The sequence below is a fragment of the Nyctereutes procyonoides genome, unplaced genomic scaffold (assembly GCF_905146905.1).
Source record: "Nyctereutes procyonoides isolate TBG_1078 unplaced genomic scaffold, NYPRO_anot_genome, whole genome shotgun sequence".
Lineage (NCBI taxonomy): Eukaryota > Metazoa > Chordata > Mammalia > Carnivora > Canidae > Nyctereutes > Nyctereutes procyonoides.
The window spans coordinates 22,882,734-22,909,924 of record NW_026575051.1 but is presented as its reverse complement, the minus strand read 5'-3'; the positions used below and the strand labels follow the sequence as shown (position 1 = coordinate 22,909,924).

Genomic DNA, 27,191 nt, shown 5'->3' with positions numbered 1-27,191 from the left:
AGAGGAAATGATATTTCCTTCCTTGGTTTAGAGAGAAGAAGGGCTGTGCTCTGGCTCTCTGATGCTGGCAAGGTGCTAAGGAGCATGGTGGGCAAGAAGGGGAGATGGAACCACTAGAGCTTCTGTCCCAATGGCACTATTCAGCCATATTTTCATTTTTCATTGCTGTCTCCTGAAAGCTCATTTCTTTATCCTGCTTTTTATTTGAATCCTGCTTTTTACTGCATTCCTTCTTTGTGACTTGGTTAAAAACATAAACCTGTAAATACATTTTAATGCAGTGCTGGGGGAGTCTGTGAGGATGATAATAGTCTTTGTGTTGGAGGTAGATTTGAGGTCAAATGGGATTTGGATAGATTTCTGGTCAGAATAAGATGATTGAAGATTTATGGGAAGAATTAATAAAATCATGGAGAGTTATTCATTTAGTTGTGAATATTTCTGTGTCTGAGTATATACATGTCAACCTACATCTGTATCCTCTATTTGGTCTCTTGTCTCTTACATGGAAAAAGAATTTAAAGGCCGTAATCTTAAAAATTGCCTTTTTAGTTTTTTTTTTTTATGTTTGATTTGAAGATGGATGCTTATGTTTTGCAAGTGGTGAATCTCATGAGTATTTCGCTTATCTACCCCTCCCACCCACCCCCACTGCCAGCCCCATTCCCTGTATAGTGCTTGGAAGTTCCATCTTCCGCATTGAAGTAGTTTCCTACCAAATATGTTTGAAAAGATTGAAGTATCTCTATATTTAATACATGATATTTTTAGTGCTAGATTGAGATCTTCTCAGGAGACGAAACTATATTTTATTTACCTTTCTGTTATCCAGGAGACCTACATACTCAGGTCTTTTAAAAATATTTATAGAGCTAAATTGTTTCTATGTGTTAAATACAGCAAGCATCCACAGTACAAACTTCAGGTACTTTCAGCCAAATTAACGGACTTTATGATTGGCAAAAGCAGTATCAAAAATATTATTTTTGTAAACTAGAGTTAGTTTTAGCTGTACTGTATTATTTTTCATATTGGACTCTAATGTCAATTTTTAAATTCAGGTGCTATTTTTTTTTTCTTTCCTGGCTATGAAGGTAGAATCTAGCTTTTCAGTCACTTCCCATATCTCTGTTTTTACTGAGTTAATTCACACGGTGTACAATATGCATCTTCTCAGGACTCTGTTTTATGGAAGAAGTAGTAGAAACATTGAGGGGTATAATAATAATACCCTCAGGGTAAAGCAGCTTCTCTATTGCAGTGTCTAAGCCATGGTCTCTGGTTTTGGATTCAGTGTTTGGGCTGAATATCCCACTGATAGTAAGCGCATCAAATGTCACCTTATGCTCGTTAACTTTCCAAGTCACGCTTCCTTGGATTTGTGAAGTAGGGAAATGCAGATGTCAGGAAACTTCGACTACATAAAAACGCCTTCAATATAAGTTTCACTCTATGAAATCAGCATTTCATAAAGTCTTTTTGGTGAACTTTATTAACAAGCAATGGGATCTAGGAAGCTTGGCAAACAAGGAGGCAGGAAACCCCAAAGAGAACATGTCTGTCAGACGTCTTTCCTTCTGGGGCTTGCTTCCAAATGTTTTTGGATCTTGAAGGAAGTGGAGTGGCTCTCTGCCACCACTCTCATACATCTGTAACCCACTGAGTGTACAGAGTCTGGCATTCACTTTTTAAATTCTTTCCTCAATCTGTATTTATTTCACTGTGAAATAGAAGCTGATCACATAGGTTGATGTTGAAGTCAAAATATGAATCTTATTTTACTTAGGCACAATTTCTACTTTCTGAGAATTTTGATTTAAGGACTGAGAATTCTCAGATTTTTAAAAATGCTGTGGCACCATTCAGATCTTGCATTTTATAGAAATCTGTGGACCTGGTCAAACATAAAAGTTGAGGGCAATTTGGAGTTCTGTTTTCCTAGGTTTTAGGGCTGTGTTTAAAAGACCTGTGGAGTAACAGATGTAGTTATTCAGAGTTTGACTCATGAATGTCTGCTATCACTTAGTCCCCATTCCCTTATGACATGATTTTAATATTTAATATAATTCTGCTAAATGTATGCTCTAGAAAATATTGAAAGAAAGAACTTGAGCTAAGGGAGATGGAACATAAGCCTCTGTAAATACTCATCTCTAGAGAGGTAGATCTCTTAAATATCTATTTGCCTTTAAAGAATGTACATATATACTGACCTTTTGATGAGAAAGGAATAGTGATAACTTGTTAAATAGAATGTATATAATTTGTCTTAATCAAAAATTATTATTTAGGGGCAATAGTATTATTTTAGCCTTCCTGCTCTCAATTTACAACTGATTTACCAAATAGGACAAATGAGAGAATAGAAGAGATACAAAATGCTACATCAACTGTTAATAGAGTATTATTAACAAGAACTTGGGAATTAACACAGCACTGATATTTTTTTAAATATTTATTTGACACAGAGAAAGAGAGAGCACAAGCAATGGGAGCGGAAGAGGGAGTAGCAGGCTCAGCAGGGAGCCTGACATGGAGCTCCATCCCAGGACCCCTGGTTCATGACCTGAGCTGAAGGCAGATGCTTAACCAGCTGAGCCACCCAAGTACCCCTCACACAGCATCAGTATCAGCAGCCACTCTTTACCAGATGGCCAACTTATTCCAGTGACTTTGCTAAGGGCATTATTTAACTTCTTAACTCTTAGATTTGTGTGAAAAAGATCCCATTATATTCACTTTTAATAGGAGTTGAGGGAGGCTCAGAGTTAATAAAAATCTCTGCAGACCACATAACTAGGAGAGACAATGGACTTGAATCCATACAGGTCCCAAAGCCAATATTTTTCGTGCTATATCCTGTCAGTCTATTGACCAGTACAGACTTCAATTATAAGAAAATTGTTTGTACTCATTTACTATAACTTCTTTTCATTTAACATAATCAGTAAGGTTCTAGATTAATCTATCACTTTAAGGAAGGAAACTGCAGTTGGTTACAAATGACTTGGGATGATTATAGCTCATCTTCCCTCATTAGTTCATTTTGAGATCCAGTATTTAAAAACCGAGGTGGATGAAGCTGAATGAATCATTCTTATTTCAGAGAGAAGTTATTCAGATTCTTTAAAATGATGCCATTGTTCTTGGTAAATCTTTCACAGCCTTCCCCTTTTGCTCTGTACCTAACAGCAGCCCTTCATTTACTGCTGGTTTTATAGGATATTTCTGAGAAATCTATCCCTTCTTAGTTTTTCAATAGCTAGATTAAAGTTGGGGCAAGTACAGGGCACCTGGGCGGCTTAGTGGTTGGGTGGCTTAGTGGTTGAGCACCTGCCTTTGGCTCAGGTTGTGATCCCAGAGTCTTGGGATTGAATCCCGCATCAGTCTCCCTTCACGGAGTCTGCTTCTTCCTCGGCCTATGTTGCTCCCTGTCTTTCTGTGTCTCTCATGAATAAATAAATTTAAAAGTATTAAAAAAAAAAACTTAGGCAAGTACAATTGACTTAAAGTCATACCAAAAAGGTCTGATTTATATAAAATGCATCATATCCATACCAAATATTATGTATGTAGACTTCACACACCTGAAAGTTCCTGGCTAAGTTCTGTTGGAAAAATCTATTTCTTTCAACTACTGCGTCTTTATTCTTTTTTCTAAGTGGTCATCCAAAATTGTAGTGTGTAGAGGAAAACCACACTATAATAAAATAAATGGAACAAAAAAAAAAAAAAACTTGGTCACATAAAATGTGCTGATGTTCTATTGTGAGGATAATAAAAACTCATTAGTAAGACCTGAGCTGTTTGAAGCATAGAAAGCAAGAATTTTCTGTTTGATACAGAAAGTCAAAAAGTAAAGATAATGAAACAAATTGTATATAATTAATCATTGAATAAAAAAAGGTATTGGATGGGGATCCCTGGGTGGCTCAGTGGTTTGGTGCCTGCCTTTGGCCTAGGGCGTGGTCCTGGAGTCCTGGGATTGGGTCCCGCATTCGGGCTCCCTGCATAGAGCCTGCTTCTCCCTCAGCCTGTGTCTCTGCCTCTCTCTCTCTGTGTGTGTCCCTCATGAATAAATAAATAAAAATCTTAAAAAAAAAAAAAAGCTAATGGGTGAGAAAGAAAAAATAATCACATAACCACAAGGCAGTTGTTCTAGCCCTACAAGGTATCCCTAAGAGAAAATCTTCAAGATGTTTCCATTTGAGAAATAAATGAGAAACCAGTCACATTATGACTGAACATTTGAGTTGAATTTACACCATCACAGATTCACTTTCATGTTGCTTTGCTGTTTTCCCATTTCTGCTTAGCAGTTCTAAGAAACAACGCTGAAGTAGAGAAAGTTGAGGTGGCCTCTTGCTGTAGTTCCTCCTTTTTTCTTGCCACTGGGGCTGACTTTGTTCTTTGGGAGGATCAAGCTGTGTGGCTGCCCGATCCAACCCAGAGGACGCCTCAAGCCTCTTGACTTTTCTTTTTTTAAAAGATTTTATTTATTTATTCATGAGAGAGACACAGAGGGAGGCGGAGCTATAGGCAGAGGAAGAAGCAGGCTCCTTGCAGGGCCTGATACAGGACTTGACCCCAGACTCTGGGATCACAACCTGAGCCAAAGGCAGATGCTCAACCACAGAGCCACCCAGGTGCCCCAAGCCCCATGACTTTTGACACGACTTTTCTTTTACTAATGAAAGCAAAAGCAAGAGAGGAGTAGCAGCTTCTTTTTAAACTGTTGTTAAAGGGAAATAAAAATGATTCTTGTTATGAATTTTGTATGAACTCCTGATAACTAGTTTTGATGAAACCACAGGCAAAACTTGGTATCAGATTAATTAATTACTCAAACTCCATGTACTAACTTTCTCCTGTTTTCATATTCCTAATGTAGTTGGAGAACTTATCCATTAACTAATAGGAATAGGAGGAAGTAAATGCCAAGGAATAATAAAAATAGGCTGAGACATGCTAGACAATAGATACATCATTAATTTCTAGGAAGAAATCCTGCGTGTGAAAAATTAAATTTGTGCCTAATCATTAGTAACATATACAATTCTCATAGATGATAAAGACCACAGGAGTTGAAAACCAAAAAACAAAGCATATTCTTACATACTTTTGTTATTTGTATTACTATTGTGGCAGAGTATAATTATATTTGGATTGTAGGGTATGTGTTTTATTTTTCACATTTTGGCCTTAACATCCCTATAAGCACATATTAACACTTTATCAACCCTACTTGATACTTTATAATTAAACATTGGATACTTTCCAAGTGCTGACACATTTTAGTTGCTCTAATTTTCATCTGGACAAACATTTATAGCTCATAATCTTGTTTCCGTGATTATGTTTATCATCATGTGCAGGCATATATACCTACTCACTGAAAGTCACCCCATCCATGTCCAAATGTGTTTATGAGTATGAATGTCCATCTTCATGTATGTAGGTTTAGGTCTATGAATATATGTAAGTTCATATTTATTACTGTTGGGTAAATGATAGTATATCAAAGCATGGTGGGATCCCTGGGTGGCGCAGCGGTTTGCGCCTGCCTTTGGCCCAGGGCGCGATCCTGGAGACCCGGGATCAAATCCCACATCGGGCTCCCGGTGCATGGAGCCTGCTTCTCCCTCTGCCTATGTCTCTGCCTCTCTCTCTCTCTCTCTGTGACTATCATAAAAAAAAAAAAAAAAAAACATGTTTTTTTTTTTTTTTTTTTTTGGAGTCAGAACACTCAGGGGAAATGATGAGCCGGGCAAAGAGAAATTAGGAGCTGGAGCAATTGAAATGTTGTGTCTGAGATTGATAGAAGAAAAACTGGGAGAGACTACTGAAAAGTGGGCATCTAAAAGAAGAAATCGATTTATTTTTTATTTTTTTAAAGATTTTATTTATGTATTCATGAGAGACAGAGAGAGAGAGAGAGAGAGAGAGAGAGAGAGAGGCAGAGACACAGGCAGAGGGAGAAGCAGGCTCCGTGCAGGGAGCCTGACGTGGGACTCGATCCCGGAACTCCAGGATCATGCCCCGGGTCGAAGGCGGCGCTAAACCGCTGAGCCACCCAGGGATCCCCAAGAAATCAATTTATATAGAATCTTCCACAGTGCCTCACATTTATCCCCCCTGCCTTATAGTTGATTGCTTGAGTTATTCTACTGACATCTTCTAGTGTCCTTGATATTTCACTATATTATTTCAAACTTGAACCACTATGAGTTATTACATCTGGTATTATGTCACTTTGGACAGTAGGATCTATTCTTGCCACACCAAACCTGTGTAAGTCAACCATTGATGTTCCAACTTTTTCCTTCCTCAAGGACTGTAAAGAGGCCCTAGAAGCCAGATGGCCTGGTGGTGGGGGCAGCAGATCCTGAGGCCTTTCCTGAGCAACCATCTCCCATTCTCTCAAGCTGTTCAACATTAACGTAATGACTACGTATGTTTCTTCTCGTGTGCTCTAATATACATAGATGTTACAAATATTGGTATTTCTAAATACCACCAAAAATTTAATGGGAGGTAGAAAAATGTTCAAATGACTTGAAAACTTTATAAAGAGAGTTTGTGGAATTGTTTGAGATTCTGCTTTTATGGTTTAAAATTTCATCTGTTAATTACTCTAGCATATGCTGGAAGACTAGTTTGAAATGGTCCTGATGAGGAAAGATAAATAATTTTCATTTAGACATGAAATAATGGTATTTGAAAAGAGAAAGTTAGGAAGTGCTATTCATGCTGTGAAATTAGAATGGAGATCAATATAAAGATTGTGATTTTCATTTTTATTTTTACATTATATTGGCAGAGGGATTTTATTGACTTTGTAGTTGATAGTGATGGGTTCTTAAATGTAATCGTATAGCTTTTCTTTTAAGTTGGCTTAAACAAGACTCCTGGTTCTCAAATTGTGGTCCTTGGATCAATAGTATCACCATTATCTGTGAGCTGGTTAGAAATGCAAATTCATGGACCCAGCTTAACCTAATGAATAATGATCTCTGGAGATGGGCCCAAGAAACTGTGTTTTAATAAGCTCTACAGGGGATTTGTATGCACATTAAAATTTGAGAAATACTGATCTAAAGGAATTGCCCATGACTAAAAGCCATTATGATCTATACAGGAAACAGCTGGAATGATGAGGCTTGAGCTTTGTCTTAGTCTTGTATTATAAGGACCTTACTTCCAAAAAGAATCTCCATTAACTGAGGTTGTAAAACAAATAGGATCAAAGTTTTAAAAATGATTTTATAAGAATACAGTTTAATTATATTCAAAGTTATTAATATGAGAGTCCTAACAATAATTTTAATAAACACTGAATACTTTTAGTTTAGAATAAGTGGTTTATTGGCATACTTGTTCCCTGAATAAATTGAATAAATAATGCTGCTGAAATAAACTAGTTATGTGTAGAATAAAATTAAACTTTATTGAGCAACCTGATAAATTTTGTTAGAGATTGAGTTTCCAAATAGAAGCTTAGTTTGCTTAGCTGGAAGGAATAAAGACTAATTAGTCATTGCATGTAACCTGTTTGTTAACTGTTCCTCTGAGGGGAAATTGAAAATCAGCCTTTATGGTTTATTTTTTTAATGGAAATTGAAAAAAAGAATATTGATTTACTGCCTAAAATGGCTGATAAAGTTTGCATCCAACTTTAGTAGAGCTGTGCACAAAGTTTTTTCTTTGTTTTGATGTTTTAGTCTGCAGATGTTAGCTGTTTTTGTGAGGAAATAATGGTGTTAGCTATGAGTTTTCTTGGAAAGAAAGAGCTTAAAAGCTTTAGAGTGCTGGAATCACAGTCTGCACAGCCAGATGAACATGGATGGAATGTTAGGTGAAGCCCATGGGGAGTCATTCCACAGCAGCATCTGGAAGGAAACAATAAGTGACTGCAGGGTTTACTTTTCAGGCAAATGATTAAGAAGTGATTAAATGAAGGTGTTAGGATGTGAGGGAGGGAAGGAAGCACTGAAGGTGTATATATAATATGGAACGGAGGGATTATGGAGAAGACTTAACAGAATGGACCATAGATCACAGCTGAACTTATAAAAAGCTGGAATTGGAATTTGAACAGACTAGCTTATAGGTATCACATGAAACAGAACGTGAGATTCACATAATACAGAACATACTCAAACATATTTTTTTTGAAATAGTAAAGGACAGTGATGATGTCTAGTTATTCAGAGCCACTGGAAATCATTTCTTAGAGTTGGAAAGACATCCTGCATTATACCTTTAGAGTCTTACTCTGATTACATTGGCCCTACTTTAAAGTCCTAAGAGAGCTCTGGATTTTGTAAATAGAAATCCAAGGCTTTGATCAAGTAAGTGGTTGTGCTTTAGCAGTTTGATACCACCTTGTTCATAATACATAATGACAGTGTTGCTTTAAATTGCTTTCTACAGAAATTTTTTACTCTTTTCGTAAATGATCAGATCTTCCATTCCTTTTCTCTTAGTGGCTATTTTCCACTCTAAACTGTGAATGAATGAATGAATGAATTGTTGAATAAAGGAAGGAAGGAATATAAAATCTCTATGTTTAGATGTATAGAGGTAGGAAAAATCCAGCCCCCCCCCCCCCGGTTCTTTGGGCTGGTCTATTAGTTAAATGAAAGAAAATAATTTCATTAAAGGAGTCCCACAAAAACATAAGTAGCTCAAGGATAGTCCAGCAGTCGAGGCTTATACAACATCCCAAACCAAGGAGAAAGGAAATAGGGATCTGGAGCTTCAAAGAAGGGAAAGACAATTATTAGGAAGATGGGAAGAGCAAAAGTTTGGTAAATGTCGTGCTACACAGAAACAGTGGGACACAGGAATTTGGACAAACAGGCTCCGCAGAGCTCCCCCTAGCTTACCACACCTAACCTATAATTCTTAACAGTTATCTCTGGTGATAGCTCTCTTCCTGGACCAGGTCTGAATCTAAATTCTTAAAGGCAGTTAATGGGGAAGTAAAAAAGCTCTTTGAGTCTTTTGGGTCTTGATTGTCTTCAGCTCAAAATAATCTATATGCCAAAGTGACAAATTTTGGGGAGACTCATTCTGAACCCCCTTCAGTCTCACCTATAAAATTTTGCTAAGAAGTTTGACAGTCCAGAATTTGAGTTGGTAGATTATTCCATTTCCCTAAACTAGTCTCTTACTCCTGAGAATAGATGTGTTCAGTTAGATAATTGTGTCTCATTTCAGGAGGTGGTGATGCAGATGGACTCCCAAAGTTAAGTTTATGGTGCAATCAGGTTTCATTCATTCATTCATTTATTTATTCATTTTAAAGATTTTATATATTCATGAGAGACACAGAGAGGCAGAGACAAAGGCAGAGGGAGAAGCAGGCTCCCTGCATCCCTGATGCTGGGCTTGATCCAGGACCCTGGGATCACAACCTGAGCTAAAGGCAGACATTCAACTACTGAGCTACCCAGGTGCCCCTGTTAGATTTTTAATAAGAGACATTCTTATGGAAACAAAAGAAAAAAATGGTTAATGATTAGACTATAATCCCAGTTTCTGAGCTCTGAAGGCAGCTAGTCAAGAAAATTTCTAGATGTCTGGCTTGAAGCATCCTCAGATGGAGTGAGGGCAGGGAGAAGCACTCTGATAGACATTCCTGGTTTATAGTTTGAATGTCTTGGTGATCTTTCTAGGTGCTCACCCAGCAACTGATATGATTATTGTCTATACGTGAACTGTTGTGTTTTCTCTGAAGTTCATAGCAAATTGTCCAACTCTAGCTTGTATGGCTTAGGGAAAAGGACAATTTTAGTTGTTAATGATTCCAAGTCAGATAGGACAATTTTAAGTTTGGAGAATTTTAGCCACATACTGAAAAAAAAATTGGAAGATTTTAGGATTCTAGTCCAATTTATAGATAGAAAACAAAACCTTGGACAATTAACAGCACTAGAATTTGATATTCACAAAGGTTTATATTATTAAAACATAATTTTCTCTATAATCCCTATTTTAATCAAAGTAATAAGGTAAACAGACTAATTTGTTCACAGATAAAATCTAGTGTCAATAAATTTAACCTAATTATTTACATAATTATAGCAAAAGTAGTGATTGATCATATAGGCTCTTTTAAATCTGCTTTTCTGGAATTTTTTTCTTTGAGAGAGAGCACATGCATGCCAGGAGTGGGATAAGGAGAGAGAATGTTAAGCAAGATACACACTCAGGGCAGAGCCCAAGGTGGGGCACAGTCTCATGACCCTGAGATCATGGCCTGAGCCCAAATCAAGAGTTGGTTACTCAACTGACTGGGCTGCCTAGGCACCTTCCAATTTTGATGGAACTTTTTATAAAACAATCTCAGATTGAACTCTAAAAGCCTCTTGACATAAGGATGTCAAGCCAGTGACTTGCCATTAGACGTCACCAGCAATACCTATAGTTTCAAGTTAATTTTTCTCTTAAGGTCTACCAAATATACTGAGGTTTCTATACCTGCCAGAAAGTAACCTCATTCACCTGGCAAGGCTGATGGGAACCCTATGAGCAAGGTGCCAGGCTGATTTTTCCAAGGGATTTTTATTAGCTTCATGGAGTCAATCTTAGTTCCTTAAAGCTATCTGGTCACATCTGAGTTTGTGCACATCATTCTCCAAATATGATATTCCAATCAAAGCTTTGGTGACATAACCTACGTTTCAGATTGTGTCCTGTTACAAGATGAAGAGATTCTTACTGAACTTAGGCAAATAACTATATTGCCATGAAAATAAGAATACTCCCAGAGGGTTTTCAAATTCTGGAGGGATCAGGCAAGGAGAAAAAGATAGATGTTTTATCTTTGCTTATTAAGATATATTCTGCTAAATTATTCTAAGTCACAGCTTAAGAGAACAGATTTTCTTATGTTTGGAAAACATGTGATTAAAGAACTGGTAATATTTTAAACAAAAAGTCATAAAAATTAAAATCCTCCTCATCAGTTCCTCAAGCCCATGTAATCAATTTGTGTTGATTTTGATCTTTTGCTAGCAGTGTTATGAAGTCATCAGTTTTCCCCCATGGAGTTCTGTAATTGCTTACTTCAGTGGTATGATTTGAAATTTAACAAAACTGTATTTTAGAGTACTTATCAGAATCCTTTCATAAATTTCTTTGAAGCTGAAACACTTTTGGAGAAATACTTCAACAACATAAAAACAATAACCTTAAGTGACAAAGGCTTAAAAATGGCAATGGCTAAAGGTCAGATGAGAGTTCATTATAATGCAGTTGACAAGGAATTTGGTTATTTCTGTGACACACACAATATTTTACGATAATCAGAATTACAAATGATAACATTGTAATGAGGATACACCAAATTTCTAGGAATGTTTTACAATTTCTGGAATACTTATAAATACCTACAAAGACAACATAAAAAAGGCAGCTTACTATTACTATTCTTTTGACAATGGTTCCCATGTAATTTAATATATGAAGCTTAATTAGTTTAACATCTTTTTTTTTTTTTTCTTTAAGGAGCAGGAATGTCTTTCGAGACATTCCAGGGACCCTCTGAAAAATCTCAAAGTTGGTTCAAGGTCAAAGATATCATTTAGAACTTGATTTTGGGGAAATTTGTCAAAAATTTCAAAAGATTTTAAAACAGTCAAAGGGGATCATACAGAGGTCACTGTGAAACCATACTTAGTTATCTATTTAGCCATAGTGACAAAGACTTCAAAGGCAAATACATAAAATAGTTGTTTAAAAAAAAAAAACCTAAAACAAAATCCACAAAACTTTGTTTTTTTAATAGAGAAAACTCAGTTTTCTTGGGTAATCAAAGACTTGATAACAGAAAGCTATTTTTTATAAGACAAATTGTCAAAATTTTTGTTTTCTAGGTATATTAAAGGTAAAGAAGATCCTTTTACACTGTCTTCTCAAGGTCAGGCCAGTAGTTCAAGAAAACTGTCTTCTTAGTAGATGAAAGAAAATTAAATTCCAGTTTTACATAAGTATACTGTTGATAATAAAGCTTATTTTAAAAGTACTTATAGTAAAAATTCAATTTTAGCGGCTTGATTACATAGGTAAAATTTAAGTCCTTTTTAAAATTAATTTTGGCGGTACCATCCAGAGTTAGAAGATACCACACATCAACAATACACATATATAGACAGTCATGATCATAAAGACAAGCACAGACCTCATAGTTTCCATTCTAAAATTTTAACCATGAAATAGATATTTGTGCAGAAGGCACATGAGGCGACTTTTTTTTTTAATATTTCTAAGGTTCAAATAAACTTTTCTCTTTCTTTTGATTAAAAAAACATACCTTTCTGAAGTTGGCATTTTAAAGTAATGACCTAATTAAGAATTCCCAGGGAAGGTGAGGGAAAACATTTACATTTCAAAGGCACAGTGAAAGAATGCAAGTTCCTCTTAGAAGGACTCTTACTCCCTTAAGGCCAGAATTTTTACAATACTTAGAAGTCTTTTGAGATATATAGGGGAGGTTTTGGGATTAGTGAGAAAAGGATAAGTGGCCTGTGTGTTGTGCCTGGAGCTGCATTTCTGGTTTTTCAAAGATTTTTTAGATAAGGACAGTTGCTTTTAATTCCTCAAAGAACTGGGGAATATTCTGGATAATAAAGATTTGACCTATCCATCAACCTACATTGGAATGTTTTCCTTTTCCTCTGGACACATTAACTTAGAGCAGAAGGTCTAAAAAGAATACTAGGCTATGAATATCAGCTTCCAATGTGACCAAGACTTCTAATCAGAGTTATTAAGTCCTTTCAAATATCTTGTCATATTTCAGCTGGGACAAATGGTAAATATTTCTGGTAGTACTAAACAACTCTGTGGACCCAAGAGGTGTCCTTAAGGAAGGTGCAGAAGATATCGTCATAAGATCTGGAATCATTCATAAGGATAACCAAAAGAAAGAACTGACAACCTGCATAGTCCAGGCAGATGGAAAGCCAACCCAGATTCTTAGGGCACAAAATGGGACAAACAAGAAGGCAATACCTACCTCTGAGACAGAAAGGATCAATAACCAATAGGTCTGGATTTGGAAAGGAAGAGATGTCCTATTTTATTTTCCTCTCTTGACTCTGGGCCCTATAGACAGAGATGCAAAATCGCTGAATCTGGCAAGAATCTTTGCTTGTAGCTGGCTTCTGCCAGTTTTCCTAAGGTCCCCTCAGCAGATTCCAATATCTGCCAGAATTTGGCAAGATTTTTCATTAATTTTAATTTCCCTTAGCTATTTAAGTTAGCAACTTACCAGAAAATTCCTCAGAGTCTCGTCAACCCCAGGAGGTTAGGAAAGTCTGTATAAAACATTCAACAACTCTCCTTTCTGAATTCACAATTCAGCCTTAGACCCATTCACTGTAGGGTGAAAACTTCCACTACTGCTTCTATTAACCTCTGTACATTCACTTCTAGCTGATACATTTCCTTATTTGCAGGAGGGTCTGGGAATTTTCTGAGGAGATGGGGTAGTTTTTAAAGAAGGGAAATTAACATCGGGTTAATGTGGACCCTCATTTTTATTATAAGTCTAATTTCTGTTCTTAAGAGCATCCCTAAGATTAGCCATTATAATCCTCTGTGTCCTCTTTTTAATTTGGTCTTTCCATACCTTTCCATAGGTATCAATAAGACAATTACTTAGGATGAGTACTCTTAAAATGTTTTTCTTTCAAATATAGCAAATTCAAAGGATCCATCATGTGGCCATTGAGGAGTAGGATCTTATATTCTTAATAGTGACTCGAACCAATAAGCTTTTCTGCAAAAGCCATCCGAAATGAGAGTACAAAAGATGTAGCCCTCACAAAAATCCAGAAAGTTCATTTCCAGGGTTAGTCTAAGAAAGCAAAAAACCTTTGTTGTCACACTGGTTAGAAAGGTATAGTGCAAGTGGTCTATAGTGTCTCATAAGAATGTGAGTTGCCTCCAGTCATAGTCCTGCTAATCTGTGACCCTGGGCAGGTGCTTCTGGAATAGGACTTTGCCAGCACTAACAACACACTGAAGATTGAGATGACCAAGATCCTTTATGGACTGAGACCTTTTATGACAAACTCCCCCTGAGAGCTGGCACAATTGGACCAAGGGAATGCCACCTCACCCTGGACCCAGTCCAGCTCAGGTTGGACTAAGTCTTGTTTTTCTTATCAGATCCACATCCAATTTGGCTCTTCTGGATTCACACTGATACATATATCTTTTGGTTGGTGGAGATTAGCAAGAATATTCTCTGGTTTTAAAGCCAAGCTCTCAGGACATAAAACAAAATGACTATCTCTGGGAGAAAGGAATCAATAGAAAATAAGAAAACTCATACCAAATTTTGACAGTTATTATACCTAAGAAACTAGTTTAAACAGTATTTTTTTCCTGGTAATCCAAATTTAAAAAAGGAAAAAGGACTCTTACTACTCTTGTTCCCATTAGACCCTGCAGGTAGAGATTGGGGAGACTGACATGGGAAGAATTCTTACCTCTGCTGGTGTTTGTCAGAAGTCCTAGGATCTCTCAGCTACAAAAGTCCCAGAATGAACAGTGTCTAGCCTGCTGAAGGTCACTTGTAGGCACAGAAAAATTTTTCATTCTCTTTCTAGGTATTTTTTTGGGGGGGTGGGTTTAGGAAGGATAGGACTGGTGTATTAATTAAACTGATCAGAGACAGATTAATAGGAGAAAAATTTAATTTCAAAGACACAAGAGGCTCAGAGACAGGCAATTAGTTTTATATGTCATCCTGAGACCAACAGAAGAGGGTAGGGGTCTGAAGTTTCAAAGGGAAGAAAGATAATTCACAGGAAGCTGGGAGTAACAAAAGGTTGGTAAACAAATGTTTGTCATGACATGCAGAGATAGTAGGATATAGATATTTGAATGAACAGGTCCTGCCAAGCTCTCTTCAGTTTACCATTCCTAGCTTATACTCTTCATAGTTAATCTCTGATAATAGCTTCCTTCTAGACCAGGACCTCTATGTGAATTCTTAGAAGCAGTTAACAGGGAGGTAAAAAGCTCTGTCTTTAAGGGCCTTGATTGTCTTCAGCTCAAAATAATCTGTATGCTGCATTTTGGGGAAGCTTGTTCTGAACCCCTTCTGATGGTAGGGGATGGTTTATTTTTCCACAAAAGGCTCATATTTATCATTAAAAACAAAAATCGAGTTCATTTCTGAATAGGGTTGGTTCCATTACTAGGTGAAAGGTCTGGGAGTATTTGCCTACCCAAAATTTATTCGGGGTTATCTCAGGGTAAAGATGGAACATTGATAACCAAGATCATAGTCCTGACAGATTCCATGGTCAGGAATCTCACTTTTAGTGAGATTTTGAATGTTGGGATAGTTCTAGGATGGTGGATCCATTGCAAGATAGAAATTTTTTTTAAAAAATCAAGAAGCAGGTTTGGAGGAAGTAGTGTTGAGGACAAGTCTTTTTTTCATTGCCAGTTCTGTTTATAGAAACATAGGCACTGGAAAAGGCTCACTTTATAGGACAGTCCAGGTATTGGGATTAAAGCATTCTTGATGGAATGGCTTTGCTTATTTGTGATTATTCTTGGTTATCATAGTAACATAGACTGAAAGTGATAGGGGCAGAGACAGGGATCTTACCTGTCACTATGAAAACTTTATTATGATAGGGGTAGAAGGGATATATAGTGAAATTAAGTCTGTATTCCTTCAAAGTAAATTAATGTAGGAAATTTAAGTGAGATGATCAAGTAACTTATGATCCATAGTTGAGTACAATGAGGGTAAAAGGGAGTAATTTTAATTACCCTAGGACAACAGGTATAAACCAGGACCACTTCAAACAAAAAGGAATGTAATGGCTACCTTATATTTCAGAGTGTCTTATTGTAGTCATCCATCAATAACCCTTCAAGCTTTTTAACAGTCCTGACTTTAAGAAAATTTCATCCTCATATTCCACCTATTTCTGTTAATTCTTGTGTTAAATAAAAATTACAGAAACCCTGTTCTTTGTAAGGTCATCCTCTACCTATTACATTGTAAAATTGACCCTTTTTACTTTTTTTTTTTTTTTGTCTGTTTAAATGAAGTCTGAAACAGAACTGAGTTTTCTGGGTAGGTTCTTCCTGAATTCTGGAAAGGCAGGGTGTTTTAGATTGACCCCAGCAGGTTAAACTTTTGTCTAAGTATCCTATTGCTCACTTGTTCAGCTTGAGAGTAGGACTCTGTGGAATGAATTAGGCGTAGTCTTAAGTACATGGAGCACATTTAAGTACTGTGTGCTTACCAGCTGTACTCTATTTAGGCAACATAATTTATTGAGTATTCCCCCTACTTCCCAATATATGGAGAACATTTAAGCAGGGCTAGATTTCGGCGTACATGGAATGAACAAATACACACATGATGTGATTTAAGAAGGATCAGAAATTCAGCCGCCACAGACCACCCCTCACTAGCCGGCTCACATTTCCAACATTAGAGATACCTCTGGGGTTTAAGACAGAGTGTCTCTAAAATGAAATTGGCCACCTGGAAAGGAAAGTGTAATAAAGCCGGTAGCAAACCTCATCAGTTGCATTCAGAGCCCCAAGGAAACAAAACATAAGTTTTAATTAGAATTAGGGCCAGGAAAAGTCAGTATGTTAGAAAGCAGAGACAGGTGGGAAGTCAGAGAGAGAAGCAGTCTAGAAATTACTGAATGCAGGGCTGGGGTTGCTGTGGACAAGTGTCCTCAGGAAGCAGGAGGTACAGCCAGGCAACCTAATGGAGTTCTGCTCCAGTGTGGCTTGAGGTTTGAAGCTCCAGACAGGGCAGCACTGGAGTTCACAGTGAAGGTGGGAAGGAGTTAAATGAGGAAGCAGATTTTGAAAGACTGGGAATAAGTCTTTACCTTGGTGCCCTCTATACTGTCAAACCCTTTATTTTCCTTCATTACTTGTTTTTACTTTTTGCTCATTCTTCTCCACTTAACACAGTCCTTCTAGCTCTTCCTATAACAGTTAACACACCGGATACATTTCCCCCCAGTCAACTCGGAGAATGTGGCACAAGCTGTTAGAAGGCCCTTTCACAAGACCTCTGTATAACTTGGCTTTCAGTCCCATCACCTCCTTCTATTCTTTTCTCAAAGTACACCTTCTTATGTAAACTTGCAACCTGTCTCCTGTCCTCCAAATTCCTCTTCCATTTCCCTCATTGATTTCTTTGTAATACTCATATTTATTTATTTTATTTTATTTTTTGCTGTTGTCTGCAAACTCCATGAAGGAGTCTTTTGCCTCTTGTGTTCACTGCAGTATGTATGCCATGCCTTATCCGATGAATGGGTAAAAGAAAGTCCAGCTTACTAGTCACAGAATGCTATAGAGCCCTTGGTAATTGATGCTGATAGCAATGATCACAATTCTTCTACTTTAATATAGGGGCCCCTCCCCCCAAAGATTCTGCATACCTGCATACTGGTAGGTGTTTAGACCCTCAGGGTCAAGACTGGATTTATCTTGGTCTCTATAATAGCCACTAATACCAGTAGAAAATTTCAACTCTATCCCACCCTGCTCAGGAGAATCTGTACAACAGAAACATGTATATTCCTTTAGACCACAGGACATTCTAAGAATAGCAGTGGTCCAGATGTGTGACCTAACTTCGTTTAGTTGAAGCTTCTTTACCACATGCAACTTCTATTGTGTTTTTGAAAGCTTTCCTTAGACAGTTCATGTGCAAATAATGATTCCAGTTGTCATCCAAAGACTAGAAGAAAGCACTACATACAGTGAATTTTTGTTGGTTTTCTAAGCCATAATGAGTGTGAACACCCTTTATTATATGACGAACTTGTATAAACTCTGATTTAATAAATCCTATCCATTTATTTATTCCATAAGTGTTTACTGAGCATGTTCCATGTGCCAGACTCAGTTCAGAGAGCTGGGATACAGCAGTGAACTTAAATGAGTCCATACGCTCAAGGGACTCTTAGTCTAATGGGAAGACAGACCATAGATAATTAAATAGATATACACACAATATGCTAGGTGGTGATGAATACTAGAAGAATAATAAAGATTAAGGGCAATAACATGGTGAAGAAGACTTTAGTTGTTGTTGTTGTTGTTGTTTCCCATATTGGCTTTATAAAGAATAGAGACATGAAAAAAGAGGAAGTGAGTCACAGAGCTACATGGGGGGAAGAGCAGTCCAGCAGGGGAAGTGTTCAAGAGATTGCAAGGAATTCATAGTGGTTGGAGCAGGAGTGAAGGAGGAATGGTGGAGGAGCTCAGGAAAGTAATAAGGTACAACATCTTGGAGGCCTCAAAAGCCATGGTAAAAACTTTGAATTTTTCTCTAAGGGAAATGGGAAATCATGGAGGTTATTGAACCCGAGGAATTATGTGATAGGTGTTATGTTTTAAACAAGTTAGTAAGGTTGCTGTCTTCCAGAGGGGGTGGCAAGAGTAGATGTGAAGAGGCAGCCTACAGTGCTCTTCCAGTAATCCAGGTGAGAGATGATTATTTCAAAGATAGAATATGGTTTGCTGACTGACCTGATAGAGGGCACATGAAGAAGAGAGGAATCAAGGATGAGTCCACGTGCAGGCTTTAGCTGTTACCTTAATGTATTGGAGTCACTATAATAGAATACTATAAACTGGGGGGCTTATACACAACTAATTTATTTCTCAGTTCTTGATAATGGGAGTTCCCAACATCAGGGGGCTGGCTGATTCAGTGTCTGGCGAGAATTTACTTCCTTCTTGTGTCCTCACATGGTGGAAGTATAGTGGGAGCTCTTCAGGGTCTTTTTTATAAGGGCACTAATCTCATTCATGAGGTCTCCACTGTTATGACATAATCATCTCCCAGAAGCCCTGCCTCCAAGTATTATCACATTGAGGATTGGGTTTCAACAATCACATTGAGAATTTGTGAGGGCACACATGTTCAGTCTTACAGAAGCAGTTTAAAAAGAAAAATGTGTCATTTACTGAGATGTGGAAGCCTTTAGGAGGACAGATTGTAGAGGAACAAAGAAGTCTCAGTTTTAGACATAACCACCCTTAGGGTCCTGCTCTGGACTCCATGCCTCAAAGGGTCACGTGCATTGGTTTAACTTTTTCGAAATTATCTAAGCCTCCTTCCACTGTTTTGAGTGTTTCAGTATATTTTATTCTCTATATATTTTAAATATCGCAAATGATGAGATTTCTGAAAATTCTGATAAATTTTGCAGTCAGGAAGCTTTTGTATTCCATTTCCTATAGTGGCAGTTATAATAATCAGTGTACTCTGAGAGTGATGACAAAATGAGTAACTGGGTTGCTTGAAAGCATTATGAGCCTATGCTCAAGAGTATGGGTCAGTTTCATTCTGATCCAATGACTCAATGCATCTGATGCTGCATTACACAAAAAGATCTACATTGTTCTTCTTGTTGTTGTCATTCTCCTTTTTAAAAAAATTTTAGATCCTCCGTACCTTCCTTTGATGTTGAAAGGAAGAAAAAAATTAAAATCTAGCTTGTGGAGAGGATTATGGGCCTTTTTTTGTTACTCTTGCCTTGAGCATATGATGCCAATCAGAGTTATTAATTATTTAATTTGCTTTTTAAATTCATATTTTTTTTCCAGGAGAAAATTTCCAACAAGTAAGTAACTGTGACTCTTATGTTCATTTATGGCATTCTTCAGCCAGATTTTGAATATGAGCTCTTATTTACCCTCTTAATTGAGTGCCCTTCTGTTGCCTCTCAAAGGTTCAAACTGAGGTTGACATTGCCAAGTGGAACAGGATGGGTGGAGTCGATGGTGTCAGCACTGGAGGTGGATAAAATTGTTGGCAGGCTCCAGAATAGGATAATGTCTCCAAAGTGTTCTGAGCTCCTTGTTGAAAGACCTTGAATAATTTCCATGTATTATTTTGATTGTGGCTAGAATTACAGTAGCTCTGCTATTTACAATGATTCCTTTCATTGTAAATTTTAAACAAATTGGTATATTTTAAAGTGTTAGTGGAATAATTTTAAGCTATTCTTTTAAAATATTCATGTCTTTGTGTTAGTCTTAAAGGCACATGATAAACATTGATCAAGTATTAACTCTTCACCAAGTTAAATGCTTTATATTCATATTCAATCTTCACAATATACTTATAAACCAAGGACTGCTTGGCTCAGAGGAGAGTCACATTCCCACTTTAAAAAGAGGATAATGAGGAATAGTAATCAAATTATTTCCTCAAGTTTGTGCATCCAAATATGTAGTAGAGCTAGGTTTGTGCATCAAATACCTGGTAGAGCCAGGTCTTTTGTCTCCAGAGTTTCACTACCACATAAGATGGCCCTTGCACTGTGCTTTTTAAAAGCCTCCTAGGATTTGCTTTAGTAGTAGTATTAGAAACAAAGGTACTAGAATAATGATTTATTTTAGGAAAGTTTTAACTAGGGTAAAACCACGAGAATTGATTTCTATATCCAAATGGCTTTCTTTGACCAATTTCTAGCATAAGCTACCCAGTTAGAATTAAGTCAATGAACAAAACATGACTGCGTGTGCCTTTTATTTGTCTAATGGCCATTATGTGTACAGTATGGAGCACGGCTTTCCCATAAATCTTCATAGCTGTTATGATCTTTATTTCACGTGTTTTCTCAATGCTTTGCAATGCTTTGTTTTATTATTTTTTAATCAAACTATTGTTGACACACATTATGTTAGTATCAGGTGTACAACCTAGTGATTCAACAAATCTATATACATTATGCTGTGCTCACCACAAGTGTAGCTCCCATCTGTCACCATACAACACTATTAACGATACCATTGACTATATTCCCTTTGCTGCACTTTTCCCTTTCACCTATTTGTTCCATAACTGGACGCCTGTAACATCCCACTTGCCTTCACCCATTTTGCCCATCCTCACACCTCCTTCCCCTCTGGCAACCATCAGTTTGTTCTCTGTATTTAGGAGTCTGTTTCTGCTTTTTGTCTGTTATTTAGATTCTGCATATGGGTGAAATTGCATAATATTTGCCTTTCTCTGACTTATTTCACTTAGCATAATATCCTCTAGGTCTATCCTTGTTGTTCCAAATGGTAAGATCTTCTCCTTTCTATGGCAGAGTTATATTTCTGTTTGCGTATGTGTGTACCACATCTTTATCCATTTGTCCACTGAGCGACACTTATGTTGCTTCCATATCTTGGCCACTGTAAATAATGTTGCAGTAAACAGAAAGATGCTTATATCTCTTTGAGTTAATATTTTCATTTTCTTTGGGTAAATACCCTGAAGTATTACTGGCCCATGTGGTATTTCTGACTTTTTGAGGAACCTTTATACTGTTCACAGTGGCTGTGCCAGTTTACATTCCACCAACAGTGCATGGGGGTTCCTTTTCTCCCCATATCCTTGCCATCACATGTTATTCTTGACTTTTTCATTATAGTGCTTCTAACAGGTATAAGGAGATACCTCATTGTGGTTTCATTTGTGTTTCCCCGATGATAGTAATACTAAGCACCATTTCATGTATCTGTTGGCCATTGTCTGTTTTCTTTGGAAAAATGTCTATTCAGGTCCTCTGCCCATTTTTAATTGGATTATTACTACTTTTGGTGTTGAGGTTTATAAGTTCTATATTTATTTTGGATATTAACCTCTTATCTCTAAATATTAAGATACATAATAATATGAAAATTAATGAAAGGAAACTCTACTAATATGGAGCTGGGAGGCCAGAAGGGGTGGCACTCATGTTCTATCACTCCTTGTCAATTGCAAACCCAACAAGACAGATTTATCTTTGTAGATTGATACTAGTTTACTAGGCCAGCAGAAGAAAGCAAGGTTTTTCTCTTCTCTCCCTCTCCTGAAACAGCCTGGCCAATGAGAGGCTATCACAGATCAGCCAGTGAAAAGCCACTGTACTTTGAACTCCTACTTTACACCAGTGGAGTTTTTGTTTATAACAGCCTCCCCAAATCACTGTGTTCCTTTATAAAGGAATATTCCTCACCTTTGTTCTCCTGACTTGCCTATGGTTTTGTTCTTAGCCTGCTTTTCCCAAATTGCTTTTCTCTGCTATTTCTGAATAAACACTTTTTTTTTTCTGGTAAAATAACTGGCAGTTTTTTTTTATTTAAGGTTAACAGTAGTAAGAACACTAACACTATACTGAACATCACAAATAGATTTTGGCCTTGTCTGTTAGGTACAATCATTAGCAATAGATAACTGGAACTGGTATCTACATAGATAGCAGATACTAAAGTAGATAGCTACATTGAGAAGGCCTAGGAACCCATACCTGGACTCAGTGTGAAAGACTGCCATGTTTTATTACTGTTTCCTGCCCTCCGTCTGAATTAGAGGAGTGGTAGTATGCTTGGCATTTTGGGTCAGTATATGCCCTATAGAGACAGGGTTTCTATTGTATTGATCAGACTTCTTGGCACTTTTAATTCTATACTGAATGTTCAGCACTTTTGTTTGTTTGTTGAGAGGTCTGAGTTAAAAAAAATCAAAGTTCCATGAATTCTATAATTTTTTAATATACTTGGAGTATCCTTTCATACTGTGAGGACTTCATTCATTGATATAGTGGATCAATGTGATGTTCTGCAGAATGTCCAGATAGTTCAGGTCCCTTTAAATACATTAGGATACATGGTAGGAGAGTTAGTATAGTCCTGAGAGAATTCTACAAATGTTTACTCTTATTTATCCCAAACAAGTGGGAGTTGTTTATGCTCTTCTATAAGGTATACAAAAGAGCACATCTGTCCAATCAATGGCTACCTACATGTACCTGAGGCAATGTTCATTTATTTTTGCAAATATATTACAACAGATACAGAAGTTACATTTGGGGATCCCTGGGTGGCGCAGCGGTTTGGCGCCTGCCTTTGGTCCAGGGCGCGATCCTGGAGACCCGGGATCGAATCCCACATCGGGCTCCCGGTGCATGGAGCCTGCTTCTCCCTCTGCCTGTGTCTCTGCCTCTCTCTCTCTGTGACTATCGTAAATAAATAAAAAAAAATTAAAAAAAAAAAAAGAAGTTACATTTGGGGTTGAGTTTGTAGAAGTCCATTGTCATCCTTCAAAATCTTATTATCCTTCTGGTTTTAGTAGAGGTGGTACTGGGGATTAAAGTGGGTTATGATGAGGCTATCACCACTGTATTCTTCCTATATTCTTTAAATATGTAAGGATGGCAATAATCTCTGCCATTTCTCCCAGTTCACCCAGTGTACTTCTTTTATTTTCCCTTTTTTTCTTTTCTTTTCTTTTCCTTTTTTTCTTTTCTTTTCTTTTCTTTTTTCTTTTTCTTTTTTCTTTCTTTCTTTTCTTTTTCTTTTCTTTTCTTTTCTTTTCTTTTCTTTTCTTTTCTTTTCTTTACTATTTTGTTATTTCAGCTGAACAGGAAATGAGAGGAGTGGACAGTTTCAGAATCTCAGAAGCTTCCACTTGCCCTTCCCTGCTCTGGTAGTATTTATATTACAGGTCAAGTGACAAAAGTGTGGAAGCTATTAAAACTACCAAATATGTCTATTTCAATTTATATATTCAGAGACTGGAAAATGGCCATAGAGGAAAAGGGTAAACAGGTTCTTGGAGGAAGACTTGTGTGCAGAAATTTGGTGCTTTTGACTTAGTACCTGTGAGAAGTGGAACAAGTAGGAGTAGGCAGAGGAGAGGTGTAACTGCAGTGTGACACCAAAGGTCTCCATCCCACCCAGGTCTCTGGGCTGGTAAGGTCCTTTGGAGTTCCATTCACTGCCTTACATCAGAGGGAGTGGGCAGTTCCTGTATTAACCACTCATTGGATGATCAGAGATCCAACTATGGGTAAGGTGGCTTTCTTTAGTTGAGGCAGTCCCTGAAAAAAGGCTAAATGAAATGTCGTCAGGTGCCAGAACTCCAGCTTCTAGGATTGTCTTGGTCCTGAAAGGGATAGCTTATGAGCACACCAAAACATGCATTAATAATAGCAAAATTTCCAAAGACCTAGATTCTACCTAATTTCACTATCTCTGTCTCTTGTTCTGCCACATATAACACTCAACAATTCATCACTCACAGATACCAAAAAACTGTTAACATGTCATGAGATAAGAGACACCATAAGTCATTAGTGTTTTATTTTCAAAGAATTTTTGGTGTATTCTCAGGGATTTCGGTTTTTGCCAATCAGAAAATACATATTGGGGATCCCTGGGTGGCTCAGCAGTTTAGTACAGTTAAACTGTAACTGTAACTAAACTAACTTTAAACTCAGCAGTTTAGCCTTCGGCCCAGGGTGTGATCCTGGGGTCCTGGAGTCCCACATCAGGCTCCCTGCATGGAGCTTACTTCTCCCTCTGCCTGTGTCTTTGCCTCTCTCTCTCTCTCTCTCTCTCTCTCTCTCTGTGTATCTAATAAATAAATAAATAATCTTTAAAAAAGAAAATACATATTACCTAGTAGAATATTTTGATAAAGGGGCTTCGTTAAGATCTGAAAATTTTTATTTAAAGTTTGAATGGATTCTCTAGTCTTCTTGTGATTAATAAAGAGTATCATAAAGCTGAGAACTCATAGGACCTCTCTGATGTGATTTCATAGTTTGCCATTGTTATACAACCAACATGGCAAAACAAAAAGTAATGTAAAGCAATGTAATTAATTGCTTTTTGCAAATGATAATGGAAACCCAAAATTAAATAACTATTTAGAACAATGAGTTGTGGCTTCTTAGCCACAACTTGCCTTAGTAATAAGGCAAGTTTCTGCAGCAAAACCACTGCTATACCAGCTTGGGTGTATGAACTTTAAAACTTTGACAAAATTATGTATTCCAATAGTTTTCCTAAACTTTGTTATAAGGTCATGCTGCTTGTATAGCTAGTTTAACATAGATAGTTGTGTATTCTATTATAAGCTACTGTTTTTAGAAATTTGTCTTCCTTTATGTTCTGTCTCCCTTTCTGATATTTCCCACACATTTCTTCTCCTAACTCTGGGAAGCGAACTAGGGGTGGTGGAAGGGGAGGAGGGCGGGGGGTGGGGGTGAATGGGTGACGGGCACTGAGGGGGCCACTTGACGGGATGAGCACTGGGTGTTATTCTGTATGTTGGCAAATTGAACACCAATAAAAAATAAATTTATTATTAAAAAAATTTAGAAAAAAAATCTGCCAATTTTAAGCAAGCTCTTTCAGAAAATAGGAAAGAGACACTTCTCAATTCATTTTATGAAGCCAGCATAACTTTGAGGGAAGGGGAGGGAAGGAAGGGAAGAAAGAAAAGGAAAGAAGAAAGAAAGAGACAGATACACTCTTTCCTCGTGGGCAAAAGCTTGGACATGCATGCCATGGAAGAGAATATCCAAATGGCCAATATGAAAAAAATGCTCAATTGGTCATTGGGAATATAAATTAAAACTGCAATAAAGTATCATTACATGTACAAGATTAGTTAAAAATTTTAAAAACACAGAAAAAAAAAGAAATTTGTCTTCCTAAAAAAATATTTCCATGATGAAACTTGGTGTATTAGATGACATATCACATTTTTTCCTGGGAGTTGAATTTTTCTAAGTGTGTATGTATTTGTGTGTACACATTTTCAATCAATCTGGCTGCTTTTTGGATTTGTAGGTGCTAAAAACAATCTTAGTGGTTAAATAATATATATATATGTAGTATATATATGTAATAATAATATATATGTAAAATATATTTTTATATATTAGCAAAGACATTAAGGAAAAGCTAACTTTCCATACTTAAAATATTGCAAGTCCAACGTTTTCTCTTGGCTTTCTAATGAACACTTTTATTACTGTTTTAAATTTTAATACTGTGATAATGATAATAGTAATGAAAAAGCTATAGATGATGTTGGCTAATTTTTCATAAAGTTTATTTTTATTAAATTGCCATAAGTGCAAGAATAAATCATTTTTTTAAAGCCATGATTTTTTTAAAAATATTTTATTTATTTATTCATGAGAGACACAGAGAGAGAGAGGCAGAGACACAGGCAGAGGGAGAAGCAGGCCCCATGCAGGGAGCCCAATGTGAGACTTGATCCCAGGACTCCAGGATCACATCCTGAGCCAAACAAAGGCAGACGCTCAACCGATGAGCCACCCAGGCATCCCAAGAATAAATCATTTCTTAAGCTAAATAATGTAAATAATAGCCACCACTTAAAGAAGCATAACTGTGTATGCAAGATCTCATGCTATATCCATACATTGAAGTTTTTCTTTTTTTAATTCTTTTAAAATCATCTTAATATATTCACTGGACAGATTATAGAATTCTCACATTAAAAAGCACTATTCTTGATTTCTTCAATTTGTTTCTCCTTATGTTTCATCTCACTTTTATTTCTATTGATTTCCATTCATGTTTCATGAACTTAATTATGTTAATATTCTGTATTTTCAATCATACAGTAATTTATAATAGTTATGATTTTATATTAATTTATAATAGTTATGATTTTATTAAGGCATTATAATGAATGCCTATTAAACATGTATGTATATATTTATTGCTCCAGACACTTTTATTTATTTATTTTTAAAGATTTATTTGAGAGAGAGAGTGAAAGCAGGGGAAGGGGCAGAGGAAGAGAAAGAGAACCTACAAGCAGACTCCCTACTGAGTACAGAGCCTGATTCAGGGCTCCATCCCAGGACCCTGAGATCATGACCTGAGCCAAAACCAAGAGTCGGCCACTTAACTGACTGAGTCACCCAGGTGCTCTACTCAAGACACTTTATTTTTAAATTTAATTTTATTTAAATTCAATTAATTAACATGTATATAATTTGTTTCAAAGATAGAGCTTAGTGACTCATCAGTTATGTATCACACCCAGTGCTCATTACATTATGTGCCCTCCTTAATGCCCATTACCTAATTAAGCCATCCCCCAACCTGCCTCCCTTCCAGCAACTCTGTTTGTTTCCCATAGTTAGGAGTCTCTTATGGTTTGTCTCTCTGATTTCATCTTATTTTTCTGTCCCTCCCCTGTGCTTATTTTGTTTCTTAAATTCCACACATGAATGAAATCATATGATAATTGTCTCTGACTGACGTATTTTGCTTGGCATAGTATCCTCTAGTTCCATCCACATCATTGCAAATGGAAAGATTTCATCTTTTTGATGGCTGAGTAATATTCCATCACA

The 27,191-nt window shown here is 36.9% G+C and overlaps 1 protein-coding gene across 1 annotated transcript in view; it reads left to right on the top strand.

Annotated features, from left to right (window-relative positions):
• HMGCLL1 (3-hydroxymethyl-3-methylglutaryl-CoA lyase like 1) overlaps nucleotides 1-27,191 on the top strand; it is a 203,299-nt gene that overhangs the window by 11,181 nt on the left and 164,927 nt on the right. The gene's annotated exons all lie outside the window — the stretch shown is intronic.